Source organism: Esox lucius, chromosome 20, assembly GCF_011004845.1.
Source record: "Esox lucius isolate fEsoLuc1 chromosome 20, fEsoLuc1.pri, whole genome shotgun sequence".
NCBI lineage: Eukaryota > Metazoa > Chordata > Actinopteri > Esociformes > Esocidae > Esox > Esox lucius.
The window spans coordinates 11,459,517-11,472,490 of NC_047588.1; positions in this window are offsets into that span (position 1 = coordinate 11,459,517).

Genomic DNA, 12,974 nt, shown 5'->3' on the forward strand with positions numbered 1-12,974 from the left:
TTGATCCAGGTTGTACCACAATCTGTGAAACATGGTGGAGGTAGTGTTATGGCTTGGCCATGTATGGATATTACTCGAACTGGGTCACCAGTAGAAAAGGTACTTCTACATGCAGCATGACAATGACCGAAACACACTCTCATAGCTACCAAGGAGTCAAAAGGCCCAGTAACCAACAAAAAGAGGCCTAGGTCTCAGCTAGATTATCTCTATGAATGTTTTAGTACAAAATGTGATTTTAAATAAAATTAGCTGTTAAGATAAAATGACTGAACATTATGTGTGTGTATAAGTTCACTTATGTATTTTGCTGTTGAGAAAAAAAAAATGTGTGTATGTAGGCTTGGCTACTACACACTAACTAATGTAATATCATGCCATGCTGCTTTTTCATATTAATGCACAAAAAATTATCCTGTGTAAAATGCACACTTCTGAATACTTCATTTGCGTCTTCAAAGCATCAGTGAATAGTTGATTTGTGGTTACAAGTCTAAATAATAATTATTGTATGTTCTCTCCAGGGCTCAACTTGTTTGATATGATAATGATTATACTATTACATTTGAATCCATTCACTAATTATATTATAGGCTGTGCTCAACTTGGCTGTGACCAAGTGACATAACATTTTCAGGGGACTTCTGCGTCTGTCTGTCTCGTGTATTGATAACCCTTTCCCATCACTTGTTGATTTTGGGTGACCGTAACATCAGTGTCAACAAATATAACCACGAATGACTCCTCATTGGAATCCACACGGCCAGCTCCATTCATCTAGCAGTGAATGTGGGAGCAAGGTAGGAATATTCTGCTGTGTCACCAGTCGCCAGTACTATCTTTGGAAATCTTCTGGTCAAACAGAGCTAGGCTCCAGTCAGGTGGACATAGAGACAGTGTCACCTAGACAGGCGCCAGTCCACCACTAGCACCTCCTGCACTAGGGCATTGGCCCCTCAGTTCTCCTAACCACAAGGCTCTCCCCCTCTTCCCATCTCACATGTATTTCTTCTTTCCAGGCACTTGAGGCCAATTGTCTCAAAACTTAACCTGAGGAACACAATATTTGCTACTAGGAACAAATACCCAACCACCACACAATCTCCACCTTTTCCAGTCTTATTGGATCATGTGGATGAACTATTCCTATGAACTATTTATAGAGACAAAAAACAGTAGTCTAAATCAAATAGAGTTGATTGTTAAAGAAATGTGGCAATGCAGCTGACTACAGATACTCTGTCCAACTAGTAACACCTTTTCTGAGACATTCTCTGCCTCAACGGGCATTGTTGAGCCCTAACTGTTTCAGTAGGCCATAGTAACAGGTCAGAAAATTAACTCCCGCTTTGGGAATGTCCCAGAATATATATTGTCACTCCTGGAAAATACCACGCTCCTTTTAGATGAGAAATACAGACCAAGCTAAATGTGCAGGACACACCAGAGAATAACTGAAATAAGTACCTAAGAAGTGCAAAGTAACCTCTCTTGTTGGTCCTTCTGTGCCACCCAGCTCCCCTGAGCGCATGACTTCTTCCTCCCAACGCTTGCTGCTCAGTCTCTTGTTATAAATAAGAAAAGATGTCTCCTGTAGTGCTTACAGTAGAGATGAGAGTCTATGGGGAATGAAGGTACTGGAGGCATTGTGAGTCACTAAAGCTCTGCCATGCACTCTTGACACAAAACAAGCCTTAGTCAGCTGGAGAGGCTGTGGTAGGAGACAATACTGAGTGTTGAAATGCTATTTCTGTAAGGTACAAAACATCACTGTGCACAAATGAAAAAGACAGACATTCAGCCAAAGTTTTCCAACTCTTGAGTCTTAAGTGTTGTTCATTGGGTCTACAGTACAAGAGCTAGCGTATTAAAGACTGTGGCATTTGTTGGAGTCAACCATGCATGTCATTTACTAGCCAGCAACTCTCACTGGGTAAGCATTGTAATTATAAAGACCTCCTGTTTCGATTCACCTCAATGAATTGAGGACAGTTATGTTGTGCAGTGTTATTCAAACCATGTAGGAATATAAATAGTAGAGTTAGCTAGTGGAAAAACAACTGTAAGGTTGAGGTTTAGTACAATACATTTCCAAACAATTTAAACAAATACACATAATTCTTCTCAAACACTATAAAGCAGGAGTTGGCATCAGGCAGCCCACCGACCAAAGTCGTTTCATCTGGGATTTTGTTTGACCCCTCAACATGATTCTTTGTTTTCACTACCGTTCAAAAGTCTTGGGTCACTTACAAATGTACTTGTTTTTGAAAGATAAAAATAACATCAAATTGATCAGAAATACAGTGTAGACATTGTTCATGCTGTAATTGATATAATATCTACATAGGCGTACAGAGGCTGATTATCAGGCAACCATCAGTCCTGTGTTCTAATGGCACATTTCGTTTACTAATCCAAGGCCAGAAACAAAGAACTTTCTTCTGAAACTTGTCAGTCTGAGAAATGAAGGCTATTCCATGTGAGAAATTGGCAAGCAACTGAAGATCTTGTACAACGATGTGTAGTACTCCATTAAAAGAGCAGTGCAAACTATCTCTTACCAGAATGGAAAGAGGAGTGCAAGGCCCTGGTGCTCAACTAAGCCAGAGGACAAATACATTTGAGTGTTTGAGAAACAGACGCTTCACAGCTCCTCAACTGCCAGCTTTATTAAATAGTACCTGCAAAACACCTGTCTCAACGTCAACAGTGAAGAGGCGACTTCGGGATGCTGGCCTTATAGGCAGAGTTCTTCCTTTGTCCAGTGTCTGTGTTCTTCTGTCAGTCTTAATATTTTCTTTTTATTGGCCAGTCTGAGATATGGCTTTTTCTTTGCAACTCTGCCTAGAAGGCCTATATGTACAGTTTACACTGTAAGCATTTATTTTCATCTAAACTCTACACTCACCTAAAGGATTATTAGGAACACCTGTTCAATTTCTCATTAATGCAATTATCTAATCAACCAATCACATGGCAGTTGCTTCAATGCATTTAGGGGTGTGGTCCTGGTCAAGACAATCTCCTGAACTCCAAACTGAATGTCAGAATGGGAAAGAAAGGTGATTTAAGCAATTTTGAGCGTGGCATGGTTGTTGGTGCCAGACGGGCCAGTCTGAGTATTTCACAATCTGCTCAGTTACTGGGATTTTCACGCACAACCATTTCTAGGGTTTACAAAGAATGGTGTGAAAGGGGAAAAACATCCAGTATGCGGCAGTCCTGTAGGCGAAAATGCCTTGTTGATGCTAGAGGTCAGAGGAGAATGGGCCGACTGATTCAAGCTAATAGAAGAGCAACTTTGACTGAAATAACCACTCGTTACAACTGAGGTATGCAGCAAAGCATTTGTGAAACCACAACACGCACAACCTTGAGGCGGATGGGCTACAACAGCAGAAGACCCCACCGGGTACCACTCATCTCCACTACAAATAGGAAAAAGAGGCTACAAATTGCACAAGCTCACCAAAATTGGACAGTTGAAGACTGGAAGAATGTTGCCTGGTCTGATGAGTCTCAATTTCTGTTGAGACATTCAGATGGTAGAGTCAGAATTTGGCATGAACGGAATGAGAACATGGATCCATCATGCCTTGTTACCACTGTGCAGGCAGGTGGTTGTGGTGTAATGGTGTGGGGGACGTTTTCTTGGCACACTTTAGGCCCCTTAGTGCCAATTGGGCATTGTTTAAATGCCACGGCCTACCTGAGCATTGTTTCTTACCATGTCCCACCCTGTATGACCACCATGTACCCATCCTCTGATGGCTACTTCCAGCAGGATAATGCACCATGTCACAAAGCTCTAATCATTTCAAATTGGTTTCTTGAACATGACAATGAGTTCACTGTACTGAAATGGCCCCCACAGTCACCAGATCTCAACCCAATAAAGCATATTTGGGATGTGGTGGAACGGGAGCTTCATGCCCTGGATGTGCATCCCACAAATCTCCATCAACTGCAAAATGCTATACTATCAATATGGGCCAACATTTCTAAAGAATGCTTTCAGCACCTTGTTGAATCAATGCCACATAGAATTAAGGCAGTTCTGAAGGTGAAAGGGGGTCAAACACAATATTAGTATGGTGTTCCTAATAATCCTTTAGGTGAGTGTATACTCCAATGTAAAGATTTGAAATCAAACAGTTTGATAGACTGAGGGTATTTCAAAATGACAACAGTTTTTATTCATGGTTACAGAAAAATGTGCTAGAGACAGCTAAGACATAAAAATTTGATCAATTTCCAAAGGACTTTGTTAGCATTAAGTTTTTTGGATACCAATAAAGTTAGTATACGACAGTCCCTACAGAAACTATACACAAACCCATAAACTTTTCATGAAAACACATGAACTTAGACTATTTCCTTTATTTACACACAGTAATCCACAATATCCAAGTGGGGGGAAAAAATACAAAAAAGTCTGAAAATGATTTATAATCTGAACAGTAAAACTAAGTAAAAGTAAAAAAAAAAAAAAAAAGCCTTTGCATTACAAACTTGAATTTTAATCAACCACCTTTCAGATTACAAATTATTTTGATTTGTTCAGAATAAAAGCAGTTCCCAGCAAGCAACACGCCAGTTTTTTTTTTATAGCGCACGTTGCAGTCGTGCTGGCCGCTTTCATTACAATGCCTTCTAATAATACCCTGATCAGCGGCTCGACGACGACCCGACGGCAGCTAGCCGCTTTAATGCACTAAACCCAGCGGGATGCCTCACGTCACAATATTAGGTTTTATTTATAATAATCCTTTATAATAATAATGCCTCACGTCACAATAATATCACAAATAACAATGAACCGAATATAATCCAAACAATGCATTTCAAATAGTGCAAGATGCATACAAAAAAACATGCATTATACAGCAAGCATACAAAATTAACATGTGCAAATGTATTGAAATACATTTTTTACAAAATCAAATGGTGCAAGAAAACGTGTCCAGCAACAGATATAGTAAATTTCAGTATTTGAATGTGAAAGTACAAAATAAACATAATACAATACAAAATAAACAAGGGCTAGAATGGCAGTTATATACATAAGTATGACCTAGCAGCAATCAATAGTTATTGAATCATAGATACATCAGTGCAATAAGCTTATGAATGGTGGCATAACACTACAACTACAGTCAGAATTAAGAACATTCACACAGAGCTATAAATATATCAAGAGGATAATGCAATCATATATAAAACACTGTACATAGCAGCAGTTACTGTACTACAGCTTAGCAGCAATATTGGTTGTGCTGGAGATGTCATTCATGTACCCTTTGTACTGCCGCGACATCTTCTCCCACCTGTACGGTCAGCTGCCCATTTCTGGTACCTGGGGACCTGGTTCTGGACAGCCTCATCAGTGGCATCCTGGTTGGAAGGATTCTTCCTTATGGCTCCAGTAATCAGACATTGTACTTAAATGATATTGTACAACTATAGTCTTGTTTTTACCTGATTGTAGGGCCAGCTGTGCCCTCAGCTTGACATTCTCTTCAGTCAGACGTTTATCAGAAGCTAAAAAGCACAATGAAATGTCAATAGCTTAATAGTGAAATAAACAAAACTGCCATATACATGCAATTTCAGAAAGGCTGTGCAGTATTGCATTTTAGTAAAGGGCACACGTTCAAACAAATGCAGTTTCATTAAGACAAGATGCTAGCGTAACTATTGTCTTGTTTTTACCTGATTGTAGAGCCAGCTGTGCCCTCAGCTCGACCTTCTCTTCAGTCAGCCGCTTGATCTTCTCCAAATGTTCTGAAAGTAAAGACAGACAGTAAATTATTCAGTCCTAAATATCTGGTTATTTTACAATTAGAACTCAAATCTCAGTGTCCGCCAAAATGTTCATTCTTACCTTCATGTGCAGAGCTAAAACTTCCCCCAACCTCTGCCTTCTTGCCCTTAAAAATAATTAGAAATTGACAAATAAAATTGGAAGCAACTTGCTTTAATAACATGTTAAGCATCTGGGTTAAGTGAATGAACCCACACTTACCTATGTAGCAATCCTCAACATGGTGGCATGGAGTACTGTGCTTTCACCATTTTAAAAATAAACATAAAAGTTGGTGAACAGGTAAATATGGTGAAACCAAGTTAACATTGCAGCAATTACAAGATCAACATGTAATTCATATACCTCCAGGGCTGCAATCCACAGGGTGTTGTGGTGTAGATGTGCATCCATGGGGTGGTAGGGGCACATGCTGAAATTATTTTTGCTCCTCTGTGTCTAGGAAATGTTAAGGTTTTGTAAGCATTTACCCTGCAAAACATAGTTTCATTCATTTCAAATTGTTATTATGATTTCAAATTCACCTGCATGCTTGATGAGCTTATAAGGGACAGCCTCCCTGGTGTCTTCAGGTGGTGAACAACACACAGTCATCCTCCTCCGGGAACAAAACTACAGAAAACCTCACCTGAAAGCAATGTTTAGAAAAGAGATTTAAAGCATAAGACACACACAGGCTAGCTAAGAACAATATGGATACACAAAGACACCTCAGTAACGGAATTGCAACAAGTCCAGGTTTAGCTAGTCTATCTAAATTTACTACCAAGAGTAACGTTATCCACATGATGTGGATAACGTTACACAAAGAAACACATTTTAGCTAACGTTAAATATCAGTTGATAAAAGTTACAAGGAGTAAGCACATATTATAAAATTATAACTTGTTGATACCCTAAGACACACGATTTAGACAAGTTAGCTCACGATGTTACCATACCTGTTCAACTGTTGATATGCGAAGAAGCACAAAACATCCAAACTTGAGGATAACTGAAGAAACAAAAAATAGTAAGCAACCAAACTTGTGGACACACAAAGAAACAAGGGTTACTATAGGTATTTAATCTCAGGCCAACGCAGTTTTTTTCAAGCTCAGTTTCTATAACTTGTTTTCCCGCCAATGGTTTAGAACTTGCTTTCAGCTACAAATAACTTGACTAAAGAATTCAAATGTTAATATAATATTGCAAAAAGTCATTACGTTCTTACTCAGTAACCTAATAACACTTACCGCTAGTTATTTATAATAGAACAGAACTCACCATAGTTATGTAGGTGACTCGGTGTTCAACAATTTTCCGTCTGATGTCCAAAAATCCTTGATCTTCATTGTTTCGGGAGTTCATCAATTTGTAGTAAAACAATGTGATAATCCACTTGTTGTATTGTCCAATTCAGAGCATATAGCTTAAATCTTATAAACTTTGAACAAGAGTTGATGAAAGAACCAAGTCACTAAAATGAATGATCCTACTAGTTTTCACGGTAGTACAGCGTGGGATTCCCTTACACATGTGCAATTCACATTCGCTATAGCGCCATCTACGGACACGGCGGTGTTTAAACACAGTAAAAAACTCCATGAAGCATTAAAGACGAGGCTATATGCGAGTTGTTGAGTGAAAAATGGCAATTCGTTTGGGAAATTATTATGGTAAGCAATGGCGAGAGACGGCTGTTTCTATGTGTTTACTGTACATGACTAAACAAAGGTCATGTCTAAACAAAGGTCATTTACAGAAGCAATAGTACGATAGTCAACGTCTGTTTTATTTATAAACTACCAATGTTGACCAAAATTCTGTACACTTAGATTTAACAATATTAAAATAAATCAAATGATCAGTACAAGAATAAAAGGGGTACAATAGCATCTCTGCTGGAAGAAAATGGCAACACAAGCAGATACAACAGATCACAGCGCACGCCCTCTCTTCCGCGGCTAGCTGCCGCAAAACGCTGGTGGGCCGCCATTGATTGCTCACTGGGTTGTTCATAGAGGACTCCACTGCTTAGCAGAGCAATTCAAAGCAAAGCATCCACAATGGGCGGAAGGGTACTTTCAAAAGATCTAAAAGATAAAGTTGTGGAAATGCATGCCAGGGGATGGATATAAAAAAAATTCAAAGGTGTGTGTGTGTGTGCTTGTGAGCACAATATTACAAGCGCACCACAAATCTGTCCTTTATGGGAGGGTGGCAAGAAAGAAATACACTTTTACCCACTTGGATATTGTGGGTTGCAGTGTTTAAATAAAGCATGAAAAAGTCAGATTGTATTTCTAGTTGTATTTTTGTTTCCATTTCAAGTTGTATGGCATGAAGTGGGGAACATTTTAAAATGGGGTGGTGGACTTTCTTTACCCACTGTATGCAGCTAGAGGTTTTAAGTATGACAAAACTAAAATGTTACTTTGCAGCCTACATGCAAAGCATTATGTTTGACCCCCGTAAACCCAAATACCATCCCTTCTGTGAAATATGGTGGTGGCATCATTTTATGGGGATGTTTCTCATTGTCAGGGTGTAAAACAGTGAGGATGGAAAGGAAAATCAATGTAACAATGAACAGAGACTCAACCTAAGCTTGTAGGAGTTTTAGTTATTGTAAAACAACCTGAGGGCAGTCACTGCTATGATTGGTTCAGTCAGTCATCAAATCGAAACAAATTATGTGAGCTAAACAAAACACACACTAAAAAATCTCTGAGCACCATAGCATAATTAGCACAAACCCAAACCCACCACTTCATAGAAATGAGCCTCCCAGTTTTGTCCCTCTGTTATATTGTATTGAACATCAATAGGTTAATGTGCTTTTGATGTAGTCAAGTGCGGATATTAGTACTGACCAAACATATTGTTGCTTGTCTCCTTCCTGCCCTCTAATAAATAAAACAAAACTTTCTATTTCACTGTGCAATCCTTTCTGCGTTCCACCCCTGATTGCACAATCTGTGATTTATTTGTTTTTAGTATTTCTTCTTAAAAAGTTAGCGCTGTCAGCAAAGCTGTGCAGTGCTACAGCTAAAGAAGTGGCCTAGATCATTAAAGACCTTTGTGTCATTTGGTTAGATATAGAGTTTGATAGGAAACTATTGCTGTGACTGTTTACATTATTTTGATTGTAAATAACATTATTTATAATGTGGCCTAGTTATAGGTTAAAATGAATCATTTAGTTATCTATTGATGACTCCTTTTAATATGTTACTGTTAATTTGATCACTGTAAATTAGCTGGTTTGCATCCTAAATACTGATTGGCTGAAGACTATGATATGAGACATTATATTATAGGTATGACATAATGTTTCTTTTTACTATTCCTGTTAGTTACTGGTATATAATTGCATTAAAGCATCTCTGGACTTTGTGGTATATAGCCAATATTTCATAAGTGCTGTAGCCAAGCACTCTGTAAGGCATTGTGCCAAAAAACAGGCTTTAACTGTGGTAAATTGGCCATATACCACACCCCCTGGTGCCATAAATACAGCATTATAACAATCCTCATAATTTTTATAAACACCTACAGTACCAGTCAAAGGTTTGGACGCCTACTCAATCAAGGGTATTGCTTTATTTTTACTGAAATAACCCATATGGAATAATGTAGTAACCAAAAAAGTGTTAAACAAATCATAATATATTTAAAATTCTTCAAAGTAGCCTCCCTTTGCCTTTACGACATCTTTGGACTCTTTTGGAATTCTTTCAACCAGATTCATGAGGTAGTCATCTGGAATTAATTTCAAATAACGAGTGTGCCTTGTTAAAAGTCAATTTGTGGCATTACTTTCCTTCTTAATGCGTTTGAGCCATTCAATTGTGTTGTGAGACAAGTTAGGTTTGGAATACAGAAAACTGTAAATGTCAAATAGTTGTGCATATCAAAGTATCTGCAAAAATATCAAACTGATGACAAGATTAAAGAGATGTTACAATATTTGTTAACAAATCAACTAATACCACTGACTATAGTTCCCTTTGAAATTCCTGTTCATATTGAAAAATATCCCTGTCAACAGTTCCCTTTTAAATTCCAATGCATATTGAAAAGATATCACACACTACAGTTCACTTTTAAATCCCTGTATGTATTAAAAACTAATATAACTGACTAGAGGTGACTTAAATTCCTGTACATATTGAAAAAATTCACTGAGTAAAGCTCCCTTTTGGACTTCTGTTCATATTGAAAAATATCACTGTGTAAAGTTCCCTTTAAAATTCTTGTACATATTGCTCCCTAATGCATACACTTCATGTTCTTACCTACATGCTGTCTTTTCACATAGCAATTGCAAAAAATTATTTAGAACAACCTACAACCAAATGATAACAAAAACATTAGGACCACATGGTCAATGTGAAAAAAAAAAATCTACAAAAGTTCTAAATTAATTACAAATAAAATAACTTTCATAAGTGGTCTCAACACAACAAGGCTGTATTAGTTGCCCCCGGGGCAGAAAATAAAATTTACTTACTTGTGAATTTTGTATAGGTGCTCTCAAAGCAGCAATGTTAAATAGTTGCTCCCAAAGCAGAAGAAACATAAGCTAGCAATAGACATAGTTGCTCTCAAAGCAGCGATGTTGTATGGTTTTCTATGAGAAAGATATAGAAATATTCATAGTCTTTCTCAAAATAGAAAGGCTTTACGGTTGCATCAAGCAGAAGAAAAGACAGAGTTAGCTATTGAAATGTTAATAGCTGCTCTTGGAGCAGCAAGGTTGAACAATTGCCCGAAGGGCAGAAGAAGCATAAGATGGCTGTAGAAATAATCATAGTTTTTCACAGAGAAAGAGGTTGAAAGAGGTTGTATAGTTGCCCCCAGAGTAAAAAATAAAATGTGCTAGCTAGATAAGCCATCGGCTTCCAGGGCAGAAAGACGAATTAGCAAGAAATAAGTAAGATAGAATGCTAATATAAAAGAATAACAGGAAACTGAAAAAATAAGTAAATATGAAAACATGTCTTAAAATTATCTAGTAGAATATTTTAGGTAGGACTATCATCTCCAGTGCAAAAGAATACAGAACACCCAATATACATGGGCAGGTGTGACAACAACAGACAGGTGGGGGCAGGCAGAACTCAGTAGTTTTCAGTAGCTGTCCCAATAGGGAATAACATGATAACATGCTGTAACTGCTTCTGATGCATTAAAACATTGTGAAACAGAGATCCGCCTAGTGTGGGGCAAGGCAACTGTCATGGAGGAAGCTATTTTGTTAGCAATAGCACATTTAACATTGGGTTCACTGGTGGCGTGACCCGGATCTTAAGTTGAGTTCAGCACAGTGACTGGGGTAGCTCGCTGTGCAGCGAGTTTAAAAGGGATGAGTGTAAAAGAGTTAACCTACTGTAAGCTCAGTCTACTTGCTTGAAATGTTGCAGATGGAGCTAAACAAGTGGTACCTTTTCTATAGCTCAAACGCTTGTGATGTTGTCAAGGATGGTGGCCACTTATGTTGCGAAGCAGAATACCTAAATTCCAGTGTCAGGCAAGGTGAACAGGCAGAGAGGAAGCTATACTGTAAGAAACAACATATTTGACGTCGGTTTCACAAGTATGGGGAAGAATTAAGACAGTTCTGAAGGCGAAAGGGGGTCAAAGACAGTATTAGTATGGTGTTCCTAATAATCCTTTAGGTGAGTGTACGTGCCTACATTAGTTGACATCTGCTGGTAGGAGTGCTATATGTGCCCACATTAGCTGACATTTGCTGTTAGGAGTGCTATACGTGCCTACATTAGTTGACATCTGCTGGTAGGAGTGCTATACACTCACCTAAAGGATTATTAAGAACACCATACTAATACTGTGTTTGACCCCCTTTCGCCTTCAGAACTGCCTTAATTCTACGTGGCATTGATTCAGCCAGGTGCTGAAAACATTCTTTAGAAATGTTGGCCCATATTTATAGGATAGCATCTTGCAGTTGATGGAGATGTGTGGGACGCACATCCAGGGCACGAAGCTCCCGTTCCACCACATCCCAAAGATGCTCTATTGGGTTGAAATCTGGTGACTGTGGGGGCCATTTCAGTACAGTGAACTCTTTGTCATGTTCAAGAAACCAATTTGAAATGATTAGAGCTTTGTGACATGGTGCATTATCCTGCTGGAAGTAGCCATCAGAGGATGGGTACATGGTGGTCATACAGGGTGGGACATTGTCAGAAACAATGCTCAGGTAGGCTGTGGCATTTAAACAATGCCCAATTGGCACTAAGGGGTCAAAAGTGTGCCATGAAAACATCCCCCACATCATTACACCACCACCAGCCTGCACAGTGGTAACAAAGCATGATGGATCCATGTTCTCATTCTGTTTACGCCAAATTCTGACTCTACCATCTGAATGTCTCAACAGAAATCAAGACTCATCAGACCAGGCAACATCCTTCCAGTCTTCAACTGTCCAATTTTGGTGAGCTCATGCAAATTGTAGCCTCTTTTTCCTATTTGTAGTGGAGATGAGTGGTACCCGGTGGGGTCTTCTGCTGTTGTAGCCCATCCGCCTCAAGGTTGTGCATGTTGTGGGTTCACAAATGCTTTGCTGCATACCTCGGTTGTAACGAGTGGTTATTTCAGTCAAAGTTGCTTTTCTATCAGCTTGAATCAGTCGGCCCATTCTCCTCTGACCTCTAATATCAACAAGGCATTTTCGCCCACAGGACTGCCGCATACTGGATGTTTTTCCCTTTTCACACCATTCTTTGTAAACCCTAGAAATGGTTGTGCGTGAAAATCCCAGTAACTGAGCAGATTGTGAAATACTCAGACCGGCCCGTCTGGCACCAACAACCATGCCATGCTCAAAATTGCTTAAATCACCTTTCTTTCCCATTCTGACATTCAGTTTGGAGTTCAGGAGATTGTCTTGACCAGGACCACACCCCTAAATGCATTGAAGCAACTGCCATGTGATTGGTTGATTAGATAATTGCATTTATGAGAAATTGAACAGGTGTTCCTGATAATCCTTTAGGTGAGTGTATATGTGCCTACATTATTTGACCAATCTTTTCCCATTTTCCCATTTTCTGTTTATTTGAAACCATATTGAAATCCCTCACGATGCTCATTAGTTACTTACCTGTAAAAATGAAAAATAAATATTGTCTGCCTA